This window comes from Ictalurus punctatus, chromosome 25 (assembly GCF_001660625.3).
Source record: "Ictalurus punctatus breed USDA103 chromosome 25, Coco_2.0, whole genome shotgun sequence".
Taxonomy (NCBI): Eukaryota; Metazoa; Chordata; class Actinopteri; order Siluriformes; family Ictaluridae; genus Ictalurus; species Ictalurus punctatus.
In genome coordinates, this window is record NC_030440.2 from 12,209,402 (window position 1) to 12,224,298 (window position 14,897).

General features: G+C 40.2%; 1 protein-coding gene across 4 annotated transcripts in view; it reads left to right on the forward strand.

The window, feature by feature from the left end:
- palld (palladin, cytoskeletal associated protein) overlaps window positions 1-14,897 on the forward strand; it is a 106,317-nt gene that overhangs the window by 23,064 nt on the left and 68,356 nt on the right. The window contains exon 1 of one of the 4 annotated variants that reach the window (XM_053675727.1): window positions 9,630-9,782. The exons of the other annotated variants lie outside the window; for them this stretch is intronic. The gene's annotated coding sequence lies outside the window, so the exon portion shown is untranslated. Of the gene's footprint in view, window positions 1-9,629; window positions 9,783-14,897 lie in introns of those variants that run through there. 4 annotated transcript variants of the gene reach the window in all.

Genomic DNA, 14,897 nt, shown 5'->3' on the forward strand with positions numbered 1-14,897 from the left:
TTCAGTGGTTGCGGTTTCTGTAAATCATGTAAATTCAACACAGAAAAAAAAATGACAAATGTAGCAACAGTACAAAACAAAAAAACAAATGGAATAACAAGTCGAGTCGGAAACATGGGAAAATACAGAGCAGGCAAACAAGTCCAAAACAATCCAAATCTAAAAAAACACAGAACTATACAAAGTAAAAACAGGAAAAGCAATGATCTCATAAATGCATGAATATGAAAAATACAACCCTTGTATGTATCTTTTGATGAGCTTAGGCTATATTACCTATTATTAAAGCATGTGATGACTTGCAGGTGAGCAGAGGGTTGACGGTGATTAGAAAGCTGGGGGGTTGGAGGGTAGAGCCGGCTGTGTGTAGGTGTTTCCGCAAGAGGGCATGACAATAACAAAACAGACATGATCCAATCTTACACAAAGTCTCGGTTTAAAAGAGAAACCAGGATGTACAGGGCGGCTGTGGCTCAGGTGGTAGAGAGGGTTGTCCACTAATCATAGGGTTTGCGGTTCGATTCCTGGCCTACATGACTCCACATACCGAAGTGTCCTTGGGTAGAAACTGAAGCCCAAGTTGCTCCCGATGGCAAGCTAGCATTGGCCTTGCATGGCCACTCTGCAACTATTGGTGTGTGAGTGTGTGTGTGAATGGGTGAATGAGACACAATGTAAAGTGCTTTGGATAAAAGTGCTATATAAGTGCAGACCATGTACATTAATACAGGCGATCTATTAAAGTAATCAACAGAAAATCATAGAGTAGGAGAAGACAGGATGGTTGAACAGACAAGATGATGGAAAAGTGCAGAAGAGAGAAGAAGGGAAGAGATTCACGATCCTGATCACAGGGGGACGCAAAACTGTAGATCTGCAGTTCACACAGATGTGTGAAATAGCTATACTGCTGATGACGGGAGTGTGTGTGTGTGCCTATGGTGTAGACTACCTGTCACTACCTTTCCTAAAGAATGTATAAACACTGCAATTCACACAACATATACATGTTAAACAACCCCATACCGTCCTGACTCTGATTCAGATACACACTCATCCACTCATACAGCATTTGTACACGTAAAAAGCACAGGGGTGCTAACAGGCAAGGTGATGTCACAATACACACACACACATCCAGATGAGGTAGACTCAGAACATGTTTCAGTTTGGTAGCCAGATGTACTTGTCTATGGGCTGAATTCTTGTTCTTGCACATTCTTACACAGGTACTGCAAAACATGACATACATACCTTGCCAGGGATGCGAGAAGGAATTTTATATTAAGGCTGTTGGAATTTTAAACAGCATACATGTGGCATAAGTGCTGACGTCACACCTGATTGCATGCTGATTACAATAATTATACCACAGTGAGATTGAATCCTCAAATCAGAATGTGGGGATTCATTTTCTGTAGCAGAAAATGACAAACCTGAATGTTTATGACTGTAACATAAATGATTATGTTTATATTAATGCGCTCCTTGGAATAGGTTATCGTTTCTTTAGTAACAGCTCATTAACTTGTACGGTGGATGCGTCACATAATCTAAGTCTAATAATAAATGGATTAAAATTGATAAGGTGAAGTTTTCTGTTACGAGATGTTTATTGAATGTTTATGGAAGGAGTCTCCAGTGTCAGAGCCTTCTAAAAGTCAGTAAGTTTCCCAGCATGGCAGTTAGTTCCTGAAATCACTTACATTATAGTCATTTTTTCCTCACCGACTTGTCATGTTACCGAGAAACTATAAAAGGGTAAACTCCTTTGTCTTGAACACTCGGGTCTTCCAGACATTCCCTAACACTAACTCTTTGTACTGGAGGCATTTGCGCTTGTTTTGGGGTGCCTGTGTTCAGCATTGAATTTATATGTGATGTCACACTCCACAATAGTGGGAAACGGCTCATATGAAAGTCGACAGGGCTAAATATTTCTTTTTTTAACCTAGCCTACTATGTTTAAATGTTATAATCTTATTGTAACAGTTGTACACTGTGTTTTACTATCAAAAGGCTTTACTTGTGCTGTCCATTAGATCTTTGTGTGAGAAGTGTGAATTGTTTGCCCAGAATAGAGCTCACATCCCTCCCATTTCCCATCACCCAACACATGTAGAGTCACGATACTCTATACACAGAAACCCAACAGCATCCTGACTAATATTATAACATACTTGTGACAATAATTTAATTCATTTGTTTATACTGATTGAAAATGTCCGATAAGTCAATTTCCATTCCGCTTGTGGAATGGAATACCAGAGTATTGCAAGAAAGAGTTACTCCAAAAACTACTCAAATACTCCATTTTTAAGTTTATTATTTGTATTTTAGCAGTTGCAGCTGCATTTATAGTTAATGTAGTCCTGCAGCACCTCAGCACCCCTACTTCCCTTATCCTTGGCCACAGAGACACACTCCGGACAGGTTTAATCCAGCCAAGTGTGCAGTAGAAGTAGCTTTCAATCAAAATCTGCATCATCTGATACTGATACGCTCTTTTGTGAGCTTCACATTTTTCCATTTGTCCTTAAGAAACTTTCTTGCTCCCATTCCCTATCTCTCTCTCTCTCTCTCTCTCTCTCTCTCTCTCCTTCCCTCTCTGCTATAAATGTCGCCCATCAATCCTAATAAATGTCCAAGGACCGTGAGGATAGCCTATGCCTGGGCCAGCATGACTCTGTCTTGAATTACATGCTTACTTATTTCTCTTCCACAGTACATGGAAAACCAGCAGTAATGCTATAAAGACTGGGCCAAAATAACCACATTTAATGGAAGTTTAGTTCAGCCTGAGTAATAAGGGTGCCCTTATTTGCATATATCTTAAATATTTTAACCATTCAAATATTTTGAACTATAACCTATATCAAAACTTTAGCATAGAGGATTATTGTTGCGGTAGTTTTATTACTCAGGTCACTTTCCCATAAATGACATTTTAATCAATACCACAGAAGAGACCAAGGCATGTCATGCAACTATATTAATTAATCTTAAAATAGGTTCAACCTGTTCATTAAACTCTCAGGATCCCTTCACACGTCCAGAATAACATTCCTAACTCTTAATACCTTGCAATACCTTTCCGATTAGTTTCACTGTAGTTACTGAATAATCCATAGTAGTTACTGAATAACATGCTTTACAGAAATAACGGAGTAAGCCTGCGGTCTCTCTTCGTAACTTTAACGTCTGTTCTTTTACTGAAAATGTGAGATGGCCATGAGATGTGAGCTGTAGTTTCAGAGGGGCACATCAGACTGCTAGGCTGTAATTACACTCATGCTATCACTAGATTTGGACTCCATTCCAGTACCGGGTCAACCTAGATTACCGGGTTGAGGTCGTAACAGGGCCGCTAAAGGCAGGAGTGCATAATTATGCTGTGGAATACTGAAGGCACACAGATTGAGAAAGGGCCTTTCAAACTGAGGTTACAGTTTTATTAACTCAGCTTAACGATGTACATAATAAAAACATGGCACTTCTGTAAAAGTCAAACAAGAGAGAATTATGTTTGACAGATATTTCAGACTAAATGCCAAGAGATATACTCATCTTCAGGCCTAGGGGGTGATCTCAGCACCCTCTAGGCCTGAAGACGGAGAAAGAGGATGATTTATGAATAAGTTTAAAAGCAGCTGGAAGATCTTCTGTCATCTTTGAGAGTGTGTTTTACATTGAGTGAATACGGATATAAAGAGGAGTGCTGTGGTAACATGGTGTGTATGTGAGTGAGAGAGAGAGAGAGAGAGAGAGAGAGAGAGCGTGAGTGAGAACGTGCATGTTTTCATATCTAGGTGGGGACCAAGTAACAAAAACTGCAGAATTGGTTACTGAGGTTAAGATTAGGGTTAGATTTAGGGGTCGACATACCATATATTAGTTCCATTAACAATTATTTGAATGGAAGGTCCTCACTATAGGCCTGATTTATTCATAAATCGTTTGTAGGAACACAAGAAATTTAGTATTCATAAAAAAAATCCAGGAAGAACTCGGTGCACAAGGCGGGGATACCCTGGACGGGGTGCCAACCCATCACAGGGCACACATTCACACAATTTGGAAATGTCAATCAGCCTACAGCGCATGTCTCTGGACTGGGAGAGGAAACCCGAGTACCTGGAGGAAACCACCCGGAGCACGGGCAGAACATGCAAACTCCACGCACACATGGCAGAGATGGGATTCGAACCACCAATGCCTGAGGTGCGAGGCAAACGTGCTCACCACTAATCCACCATTGGACTTATCCATTAATTAAGACAAATAAGACCAGTCATTCAATTAGGAAGAAATGCCGCTGTATAGATGGAGGAAATGCTGCGACGGCTCAGATGGTGTGTGAGACGGTTCTGTTTGCCATGGCATGTTCTTTTTAATTACATTAATATAGGCAGCACTCAGTGACTAAGTGACTGATCTGGTATGTCTCAAGCTACAATATGGCAAAACACTGTGTGTTGCCATGTTGGCTTCTTTATGACACATGCCCATCGGGGAGGGTGCTTCGGTGTGCGAGAGACGTCTGGCTGATAGTCACCGAGACACTTTGCTTTGAAAATAAATAAATAAAACCAAACATAGCAGTTTCCCTGTCTGATGTGCTTGGTGTCCATACCATATATTTTTTCTGCATTTTCATGGTTTTTCACCTTGTTTAATTCACACCTAATTCACCTCTTTTGTAATTTGGCCCCAGATTTTGGCCTTTCAGGTGCTATTAAATAATATATATTTTTATTGGCTTAGATGTGAATCAAAATAATTCCCATTGTTATGAGTGTGAGTGTGTTATAGGACACTTGTGAATTTGTGACTGTCATGGCTGTAGATTTACTTTATGATTTGCAACTATTGTGATCTGTGCACATGATCTGCACACAGCTGAACAAAACAAACACACAGGACAAATTTTATGTGGCCATAGAAATAATACCCATGATCTCACACATGATATCGGACTAAGCACAGATCTATCAGATTCTCAAATTTGGGTCATAATTGAGCAGAAATGCAGCAAAACCAAATGTAGAATCAAATGTTGCACTGCTCAGTTTATGCCTGGATTGTATCCTGTTTCACTGTAAAAGCATCTGCCAGTTGCGATATTTAAAAACTCCAAGAACAAGCTTTGGTTTTCCGTTACCAGGACATTTCCTCAGAAAAACAGATTGGTCAGCTCTCCTCTGTCTTGAGGTTTCATTATCACGCAACACTTACTTGCTCTGAAGTGATGAATGATGTGTTTAATTTTTAGGCCTGCACTTGTATGTGCTCTATTGCAGATTTGAATGTTTAGCTTTAGGTTTATTTACATCCCTGGAGTCTTTTTAGGGGTCGAGGTGGTTAGCGTTCCTGGAGTAGCCAGTGATTTGTTTTTGTTTGTGTGGTCCATTTCACTAGGGGAGATGTGGTGGTTGTCATGGTGATTTCAAAAAGCATCATGTGAGCACTAAGTGAGGTGTTTTGTGGGTTTGATTGTATAAAATGTAATGATTATAGGCCAAGAGAGCGAGAAAAATAGAAACAAGAGGGAGAGGATCAAGCATGTGCATACACTCGCTTTCTTTTTTGCCCTGCTTGTGATCACTTTTCTGTGTGTCATGCTAGCTAAGTTTTCACTTGCCCTGTTCATAGTTGAGAAGCTAAGACATGTATGGGAAGCATGTAGCTACCAGTTAAGCATTAATTTTACATATGTTCTAATACTAATTCAATTCAATTTTATTTGTATAGCGATTTTTTACAATGGACATCGTCTAAAAGCAGCTTTACAGGATATAAACACAGGATACAGATTTTAAATGTGTGAAATTATCCCTATTGAGTGAGCCGGTGGCGCCGGTGGCGCCGGTGGCGAGGAAAAACTCCCTAAGATGATATGAGGAAGAAACCTTGAGAGGAAACAGACTCAGAAGGGAACCCGCCCTCATCTGGGTAACACTAAGCCACTAAGATGTTTTATGCTGTGAATGCACGATACATTGACTGACATGACACAGATCTTGTATTTAACTGAGGACAGATTGTCCACAGACATGCAACCATCGATTTTGATGTTCCACATCTAGTTAGAAACTTGAACCGAGTTGCTTTATTTGCTTGAGAGTGTCAGAATAAGATCAGCAGATACTCAGAGCTCGATAAATTGGGTTTGGTACAAACTGCTAAATCATCTTATTCGCCTCAAACCATGCCAAGTGCTTTAATAATATTAAAGAGATGTACTTATGTGGTTTCTGACGCGGTATATCCAATACGTTAGCTTTAAACAAATGTGGCAGCATGCAGTTTTGCATGAACAGTTCCCTTTCCAAATGGCACCTTTCATGCTGGAAGTAGGCATTATAAATTGAGTAAATTGTGCCATTTGGATGATGTTCAATAAAGGGGTATTGGCTATAAATGGATGCACATGGTCTGCAGCAAATCTCAGATAAGCTGTGGTATTCACATGATGCTCAATTGGTATCACGAAAACATTGGTATTGGTATTAGAAAACATTGCCCACAGCATTATGCTGCTATCACCATCTGAACTTTTGACACAAGACAGGTTGGGTCCATGGATTCATGCTCTTGACATCAAATTCTCATGCAACCATCCAGCAACTCCCTGGTTGTAATTGCCCTAATTTTGCATTAACCTTAGACATGCGGTCACTGACCACTGCTGATCCTACTATTATATAAAAGATTTACATTCCAGCATACATAAGCACTATAAAAGTGTAACTGAAACAACTTTGCAGATAATTTACTGATGATTTAAAAGTGGATGCACTCATTTAGAACATGCATGATATTATACTGACTTAAGTATATGAGTAATCTTGGCAGTTTATAAGGATGTCTAATAGTTATGATTGCATGATGCTGATATGGCAGTGATATCAACATTCACGTTAAGTGCTCGGTGCTGTAACCTCCCCGGAATTCACTGTGTTAGTCAGTGGCTGTAATTAAACAAGGGGTTCGGCCATCTGTCTGACAGAGACCAGGTGCTGATGCTCCTCTTTTAGACTTCTACAGAGGTGCCTATTTTAACCCGAGACCCAGGGGGTTGGGGGTAGAGGGTGGTTGGGAGGATCTTTGGAATCAGCTACAGATAGAATAAGGGGTGTGTTTGGGTCTTCTTTAAACGCACATATGCTCTCTGTATGCACTCTACGTGTATACAGACGTATACTGTGTACATGCTGTCCAAAAAAATCAGGAGCCAATGAAAGGAGAACTGCATGTACTTCGTTTTGTATTGATTATTGATACATGCTTACTCTCTATGCATTTTCTCAGTCGCTGTATTACTTAAGTTTTTCTGGATTTGCTCAACATATTCCCACTGGTTTCTGACTTTTTGGACACCCTGTATAACAAACACATATATCCAAAAGGAGGAGGGGGCATGTTTTTATATCTTGCTTGGGGTCAGCTAGGAATAACTGAGAGTTTTGACCTTGTGGTTCCCTTTAAGGAAACCAAAAAAAAAAAAAAAACAAATGAATGAATGAATTCATCTAAAAAGCAAAAAGGTTTATTGTTGTTTACTGAGTGCAAGAACAACAATTATTAGCCATATTAGTGTTTATGCCAATGAAAGGTCCTCACAAAGATAGTAAGACAAACGTGGTGTGTGTGTGTGTGTGTGTGTGTGTGTGTGTGTGTGTGTGTGTGTGTGTGTGTGTGTGTTTTGACCTGGCCTTTCACACTGGTATGGGAAGCAGAAAAGCTGCGTCAGAGAGAGATGGTATTCACTCGATACGCTCTGTGTTAGATAAAGTGTGGATGAACAGAGAAAAGTCTAGAATAACATTCAGTCAAATCCCCCAGTTACACTGATCTCCATTACTCCTACTGTCTTTCTGTGTTTAGAAGGACAAATTTGAACAATGTACATTCAACACTGTAGCTGTCAATTCCACACTGGGCTTTTTACAGTTTGGCTTCTAACAGTGATGACCTCAGGATTAAACTTTTAACACACACACAAATGTGACTATAGCCCTTTTTGTGCTTCACATACAGTGGGGGAAATAAATAAGTATTGGACATGTCAACATTTTTTTCGGTAAAAAATATTTCCAATGAGGCTATTCGCATGAAATTTTCCCCAGACTTTGATATTAACTCAAGAAATCCGGAAATATAAAGAATTCACAACATGAAAGTCCATAAATAAAGTTGAAAGAAATGTTCAATACACGTTCAATACTTTTCCCCCACTGTAAACACATGAGATCCAGTTCTTTTCAAAATGTATGATTTTTTAAAATGAGATTAACTGTAATCAATACCACAATTACAGAGAGTGTACTCCTGTTACATTCTGTACTTTTAAAAATACTTAAAAAAAAAACAAAAAAACAAGGCAGAACGACAGGTTCGTGTTGTCTGTAAGAGCGCTAGCTTTATTTTAGTAAACAGTCTGCAGAGCTATCCATGCTTTTGTTATACAAAACATTAGATATTAAAATTACACTGCATGAATGACATCTTAGCAAGTGAAAATACCTTTGAATATTTTCTTACTTAAAGATGACAGTTAAGATGATAAAAATCTATTTCTAGACATTTAAACTAATTTCAAGCTTTGAATTTTCTTACTTTATTGGCAGATCATTTTGCTTCTTTCTAGAAAGCTTAAAATTTTGCAATTTGCAAAATAGAATGATAGAAATAGGGTTATTCATCTTATATTTGGTTTACGGTAATCTTATAATAGGAAACACTAGATATATTTTGACTATGTTCAAGATATTTTCATGTGCAGTGTTTATGGACAAGGCAATGGGGGTTCGTGTGACATTTTCTATCTATTTACATGATTGCGTGGTAAAACGTTTAGAAACTTGCTTTATCCATGTTGATCATTAAGGGAACAGTTCATTTCTAACAACCGTGCAAGCCCAGTGTTCATTACCTGAAGGTGAAGGTGTTGTAAGCGCCACCTCCTCTTTGTTTTCATTGGATGTGTTTCTCTTAACACACTACGTCAAATTTCAGTCACATGTTTGAAGGTCCTTGTTACAAAATCTGTTAAACATTTACTAAAACACTTCATTCAGACGTACAGGAATGATTATGCCTGCTTACAGAATGCAGACACAGGTGTAATTTTGCCTACAGTGGTCGGCACTGTGGGTTTATTTCCACTGCACGAGTTATGTCTTCAACACACAAGTAGAGACGATACTCAGAGGTGTCAGCTGAAGTGCTGCTGGTGAGAATAACCTGATATGGAGTTCTGGAGCTTTCTCTGCATCAGTGTGAGTAGTAGGGTTTTTAAATGGATAGAGAGGAAGAGACACAGGTAGTAGATGTGAAAATTGGTTGAGAATAGGAAGAGCGAGAGATCCCAAGAAGGTGTAAAACAGAGGGACGAACAGAAAATGGGCAGTAGCCAAAAGGTTAGGGTTGCACACCATGTCCATCCCACCCACAATGCTAAAACCTTTATTTTTGTTTTTTTTAGTGCCAGTCACTCTCTCTCCCCCCCCCACCCCCCCCCCCTCTCTCTCTGTCTCTCTCTCTCTCTCTCACACTCGCTAAATTTTAGTATTCCCTCCCAGCTCCCTCCCCACACCACCACCTTCTGTGCGTGTGTTTCCCTCACAGCAGCACTTAAGCTGGTAGTAGGAGTGTTTGTAGGCATGTGTATCTGAGTGCAGCCGAGGGACAAGCCAGCTCAAGCGTGCAGAGTGAATGTTTCACGGATTTAAAGCCTGTACATATTAAATAACTTTTTTGTTCGGGTGTGAAGTCCACAGGTAAGAGTGAAACTTTCAATTCTTCTGTTTATATTTACTGCTTTTTCTTATCACAGTGCATCTTGTGCTTCTAGACATGATTCTATTATTAATTTTTTTTTTAAATGCATGAAAGATTACACTAAGCTGGAAAAAAAAACGGCTTTTCCACATTTTGAAGGTGTTTTGAGGGAGCAGGATAGGCATAACTGTAGAGCTTCTATTTTTAGTGCATGCCTGTTCAGGTCTAATTGTATGATCTGAGAAGAGTTGATGTCAACACTGGAGGACCTGACTGTGAGATGTCCTGTACAGTACTGTAGATTAAATGCTGCTGGAGGAAATCAAGGCTAATGATTTCGGACAGTGTGATCAGACTGGGTCTGATTTCTCCACACTGTGCACAAACTGGAACGGCAGAGGTGTGGCTGGTGTCAGATTCTGCCGTGGTATTGTAGTGATGAGCAGCTCAACTCAACTGTCTGGGACAGGGACCCACTCGACTCTGTCTACTCTGTGATCTTATTCTGAATTTCATGCAGCGGTGCAGCGATTCTCTTGGAACACTGGCATGAGGGCCCTCATTAACCCGCTTAGCAAAGAGTTTAAAGGCTTTCTGTGTTTCCTGGTAAAGAAGAAAAGGGCAAAGTTAATCAGCACTTGGTCTCTGAAGAAAAACAAATTAAACAAATGAGTCTTCTAAAAAAAAAAAAAACCCTGTAGTTTAATTCCTCAAGCAGTTGTTAATTCAGCAGTTGCTGGGCAGCTCCGATCAGTGTTTCTATATGAGGCATCCATGTGTGTGTGTGTGTGTGTGTGTGTCTCATATTTCTCCCTCTCCTGTCTGTCTAAACTGCCTCTATTCTTATCGTCTTTTCCTGACCCCCTCCCCTTTGACCCCTGACTTATGAGTGTATGGTATCTAACGTGGAAATGATCTTCCTCTAATTGTGTTGTAAGAGACTCCTTCATTGGTCAGTAACTCAGACTGGACAAGGGAACAGAGCGTATTCATCTGTCCTGACTAAATAAATTTTGACACTGCCTGATGTAAGCGTGCACACCATGCGCACTCCTATACTCTGTCATCAGTCAGCAACGATTTCATCTCTGTCCATGTGTTAGTCTTTCTCATTAGCTCCATGACTATTATTTGTCTAAACCATCTTTCTTAACAGACGTACATTTTGAGTTTCCTGCCCCTCAGGCTCTCTCTCTGATTTTTGGCAGCCTCAAGACTGTTTCTGTGTCAGTTTAATTTTGATGTCAGTGACATGAACCATATTGTTTGTGGACACACACACACACACACACACACACACACACACACACACACACACACGTTTGCCTTACTACCCTTGCTGGGGGGGTGGGGGCACCTTTTTGGATACATGTGTTTATATACACTCATGTGAGAAAAAAAGTACACCCCATTTTTGACATATTTGGACAAGCAAACATTTGATCCTCTTTGAAACAGGGCCTATTAATAATAGTGATACACGCCATCAAATGACATACAATTGACATTATGTAGTAATTTTCACAATTTAAATGAACAAAAAACAGATCAGTCACATGGGAAAAGTAAGTACACCCCTACATTTATCACACCTTTAAATCCATTAAATCAGAATCAGTTGTTGAAGACTGGGTGCCAGTGATTAGAACCTGCTTAGGGAGTGAAAGTGGAACCGGTCTTATTTATACCCCCTTCATATCTAGTGTCTGGTGTTCCCTTTCTTATTGCGGTGTGTGGTGTCATCATATCAAGATCTAAAGAGTTGTGTAAGGCCTTCAGAAAAGGTTGTGGATGCCTATGAGTCTGCAAGGGATTTAGAAAGATCTCCAAATTATTTGAAGTACATCAGTCCACTGTAAGGAAAATCATATACAAATGGTGCAGATTTCAAACAACTGCCAATTTGTCCAGGACTGGCTGTCCTAGCAAATTCAGCCCAACAGCAGACCATCTGATGCAAAAAGAAGTCTCCAAGAACCCCAAAATTTCATCCCAGGATCTGCTAGTAAGTCTTGCAGCTGTTGGTGTCAAAGTGCATGCTTCTACAATCTGCACAAGACTGCACAAATTTGACCTGCATGGGAGGCGTGCCAGGAAAAAGACTTTGCAAGACAATGGCAAGACAGTTTGCCATTGAGCATACAGGCAAAGGTCAGGCCTTTTGGAATAGTGTTCTCCGGACAGACAAATTGACAATAGAGTTGTTTTGGCCACAGTAACAGCAGAAATGTTTGACGCAGACCAAAGACAGCTTTTCAGGAGAAGCACCTCATACCAACTGTGAAGCATGGGGGTGGAAATGTTATGGTTTGGGGTTGCTTCGCTGCCTCAGGGACTGGACAGCTTGTATTCATTGATTCAACTATAAATTCTGCATCATATCAAAGAGTGCTTGATGATAATGCAAGGCCATCTATCAAAAAGTTAAAGTTGAATGAAAAGCAGATCTTTCAACAGGATAATGATCCTAAGCATACTAACAAAATCCACCAAGGAAAGGCTCAAAAAGAAGAAATGGAGGGTTATGGAATGGCCTAGTCAAAGCCCAGATTTGGATCCCATTTAAATGTTGTATGGGGATTTGAAACGGGCAGGACATGCAAGAAAACCCTCAAACATCTTGCAACTGAAAGAAAATTGCAGTTCAAGAGTTTTCAAATATTCCAGCAAGCCGCTGTCAGAGACTGGTGGACAATTATGGAAAACACCTACAAGAAGTTATTTCTGCTAAAGGGGGCAATACTAGCTTCTGAGGCCAAGGGTGTACTTACTTTTTCCACATAAGAATATCAAGAAAGTCGGCATTGAATGTATATGTGTATACGGAAGATAGTCTTCCCAAACACACCCATCATTCAGTCTCACACACACATCCTTCAGAAAAGGAGGGTGAGTGACTTGTCCTGAGTTAACCTTGCTTTCAAGTTCGGGATTGCCAAGTCACATTATCTCAGGTTATTGTGCCAAAGTCTAAGGAGGACGGACATCAGAGGGAGACAAAAAAAAAGAGCTCTCCTTCCTCTTTGTAAACATCAGGCATTATGCTTTATCAGACACCATGACACAGATGAGCTGCATATGGAAAGAATTAGTGCGTAAGATCAATAGACTTTAGCAAGCACACACACACACACACACACACACACACACCGACACACACACACACGATTATTATATCTCTCATACAACCACAGTGGGGTTATTACAATACAAAAACTTGCTCTGACACAGAAGGACTTATTCTAGTGATTGTTTGGCACATCTGTTCAGCGTCTTCCTAAGTATGTGTATTATTGTGTTTGTCAAACCTCTGTCCGACTCTGACCGTGGGTGGAAATCTTGCCGTGGCTCAGCCAAACGTTTCAGGGCATTTGATCTTTCATCGGAGGATGAATATGTATCGGGTCCGTATTTATGGTTTGTAATTACGAGTCCTGCTTTCCTTGTTCCGCTCCAAACCGGTCTCGGTTCCTGTGGTTTGCAGTCATGACAGGAAAAGCACCAAACCCGGTGGTATACGTGCAGAGAACTTGGTTGCAGCATGAGCGCTCATGGCGTGACGTATCTTAATGGATCTGTGGGAGGATATGGCTTTTAAGAAGTGTGTTATGCACAAGCAGTGTGAGTAGTTGTAGCTGTGTGGGTAGCGGTTACACCTAAGCTCAAGGTTGGAATAGCAAATTGACTGATTGACAGATGCGTGATAGAGACATATGAAAAAGCACTAATGTGCACACAGACTGCAGCAACACCCTCACTCACCTCGTGGTCTTTATTCTTATTTTCTGCTCTGCATGGAAAATTGAAATAGAAGGCTACGTCACAGCCAAACCACAGAGTTTCTCTCTCTTTCTATCCCTCTCTCTCTCACTCTCTCTCTCTCATGTGCAGGAATATATTCTATTGCTGGTTCTCACATATTCTCATAACTTCAGAGCACAGAACAAATTCTTAAAACTTCCTGAGTCTTAATAAGTTTATCAAGTAATTATGCTGTTAAGGTAAGAAAGTGTTATACAGTAGGGTTTATATATTAAATCTCAATCCATCCATCTGTTTTCCAAACTGCTTCTCCCACACAGGGTTGTGGCGAAGCCTGGAGCCTATCACAGGGAACTCGGGGCACAAGGCACGGGATACACTGGACAAGGTGCCAACCAATCGCAGGGCACAATCATGCACACATTCACACACTATGAAACAATTTGGAATCAGCCTACAATTGCTCTATGTTCTATAACATGTAATGACAGTGACTACGTTTACATGGACAGCAGTAATCTAATTACTGACCTTATTGAATAAGACAATATTGTGATTAAGGTGTTTACATGAGTTGCTTTTAGAATATTCCTGTCATATTCCTGTTTTACATGTTATAGGACATAGATCGATTAACGGCACACGTCATTACGTCCCCACGCCACTCCGTCCGACGTTCCCTCCAGAATTTCACGTATCGACATACAGTTGGTCTTCGTTATGGAACCGTATACAGTTTTGGGTGTTTCATTTTTAATTTTACGAAAGCTTCAAGTGCAGTTAATTATTTGTCATGCTGTACGTGCAAACAGACGACTGCTTGAAGCTGTTGGCTACGACTGAAAACGCATAATTACATACTATATATTAGCTGAAATACATGTATCTCGCCTACTATATAGCAGGTAAGTATGCGGTTTGGGACGCAGCCGTGCTCTCTTGTTTGCCGTCAGACGGTTGAGCACTGCCGTGTGTAAGTGTCCTGTAGCAAAATGCAGTGAAAACTCCCATGCAACGTTAATAATGTGATTAAGGTGTGTACATGTCTGTAATGCACTTCCATAATGCGACTAAAACAGGAGTACTCCACATGTCTTAATTCTATTTGTGTTTACTTCGAGTATGACTTTAATCGGATTAAGGAAATTAATAATTGCTGTTTACATGGTAGTTTCTTAATATGAGTATTGTCTTAATCGAGTTAATATTGGATTATTGTTGTCCATGTAAACGTACTGAATGTTGCCTCACTGGACAGATAACACAAACCTTATTTATTTTACTATTAAATACTGACGGCAGATTAAGTACTGACATAGACTCAGTGTGTCTCAAGTAGGCATAGTGAAGCA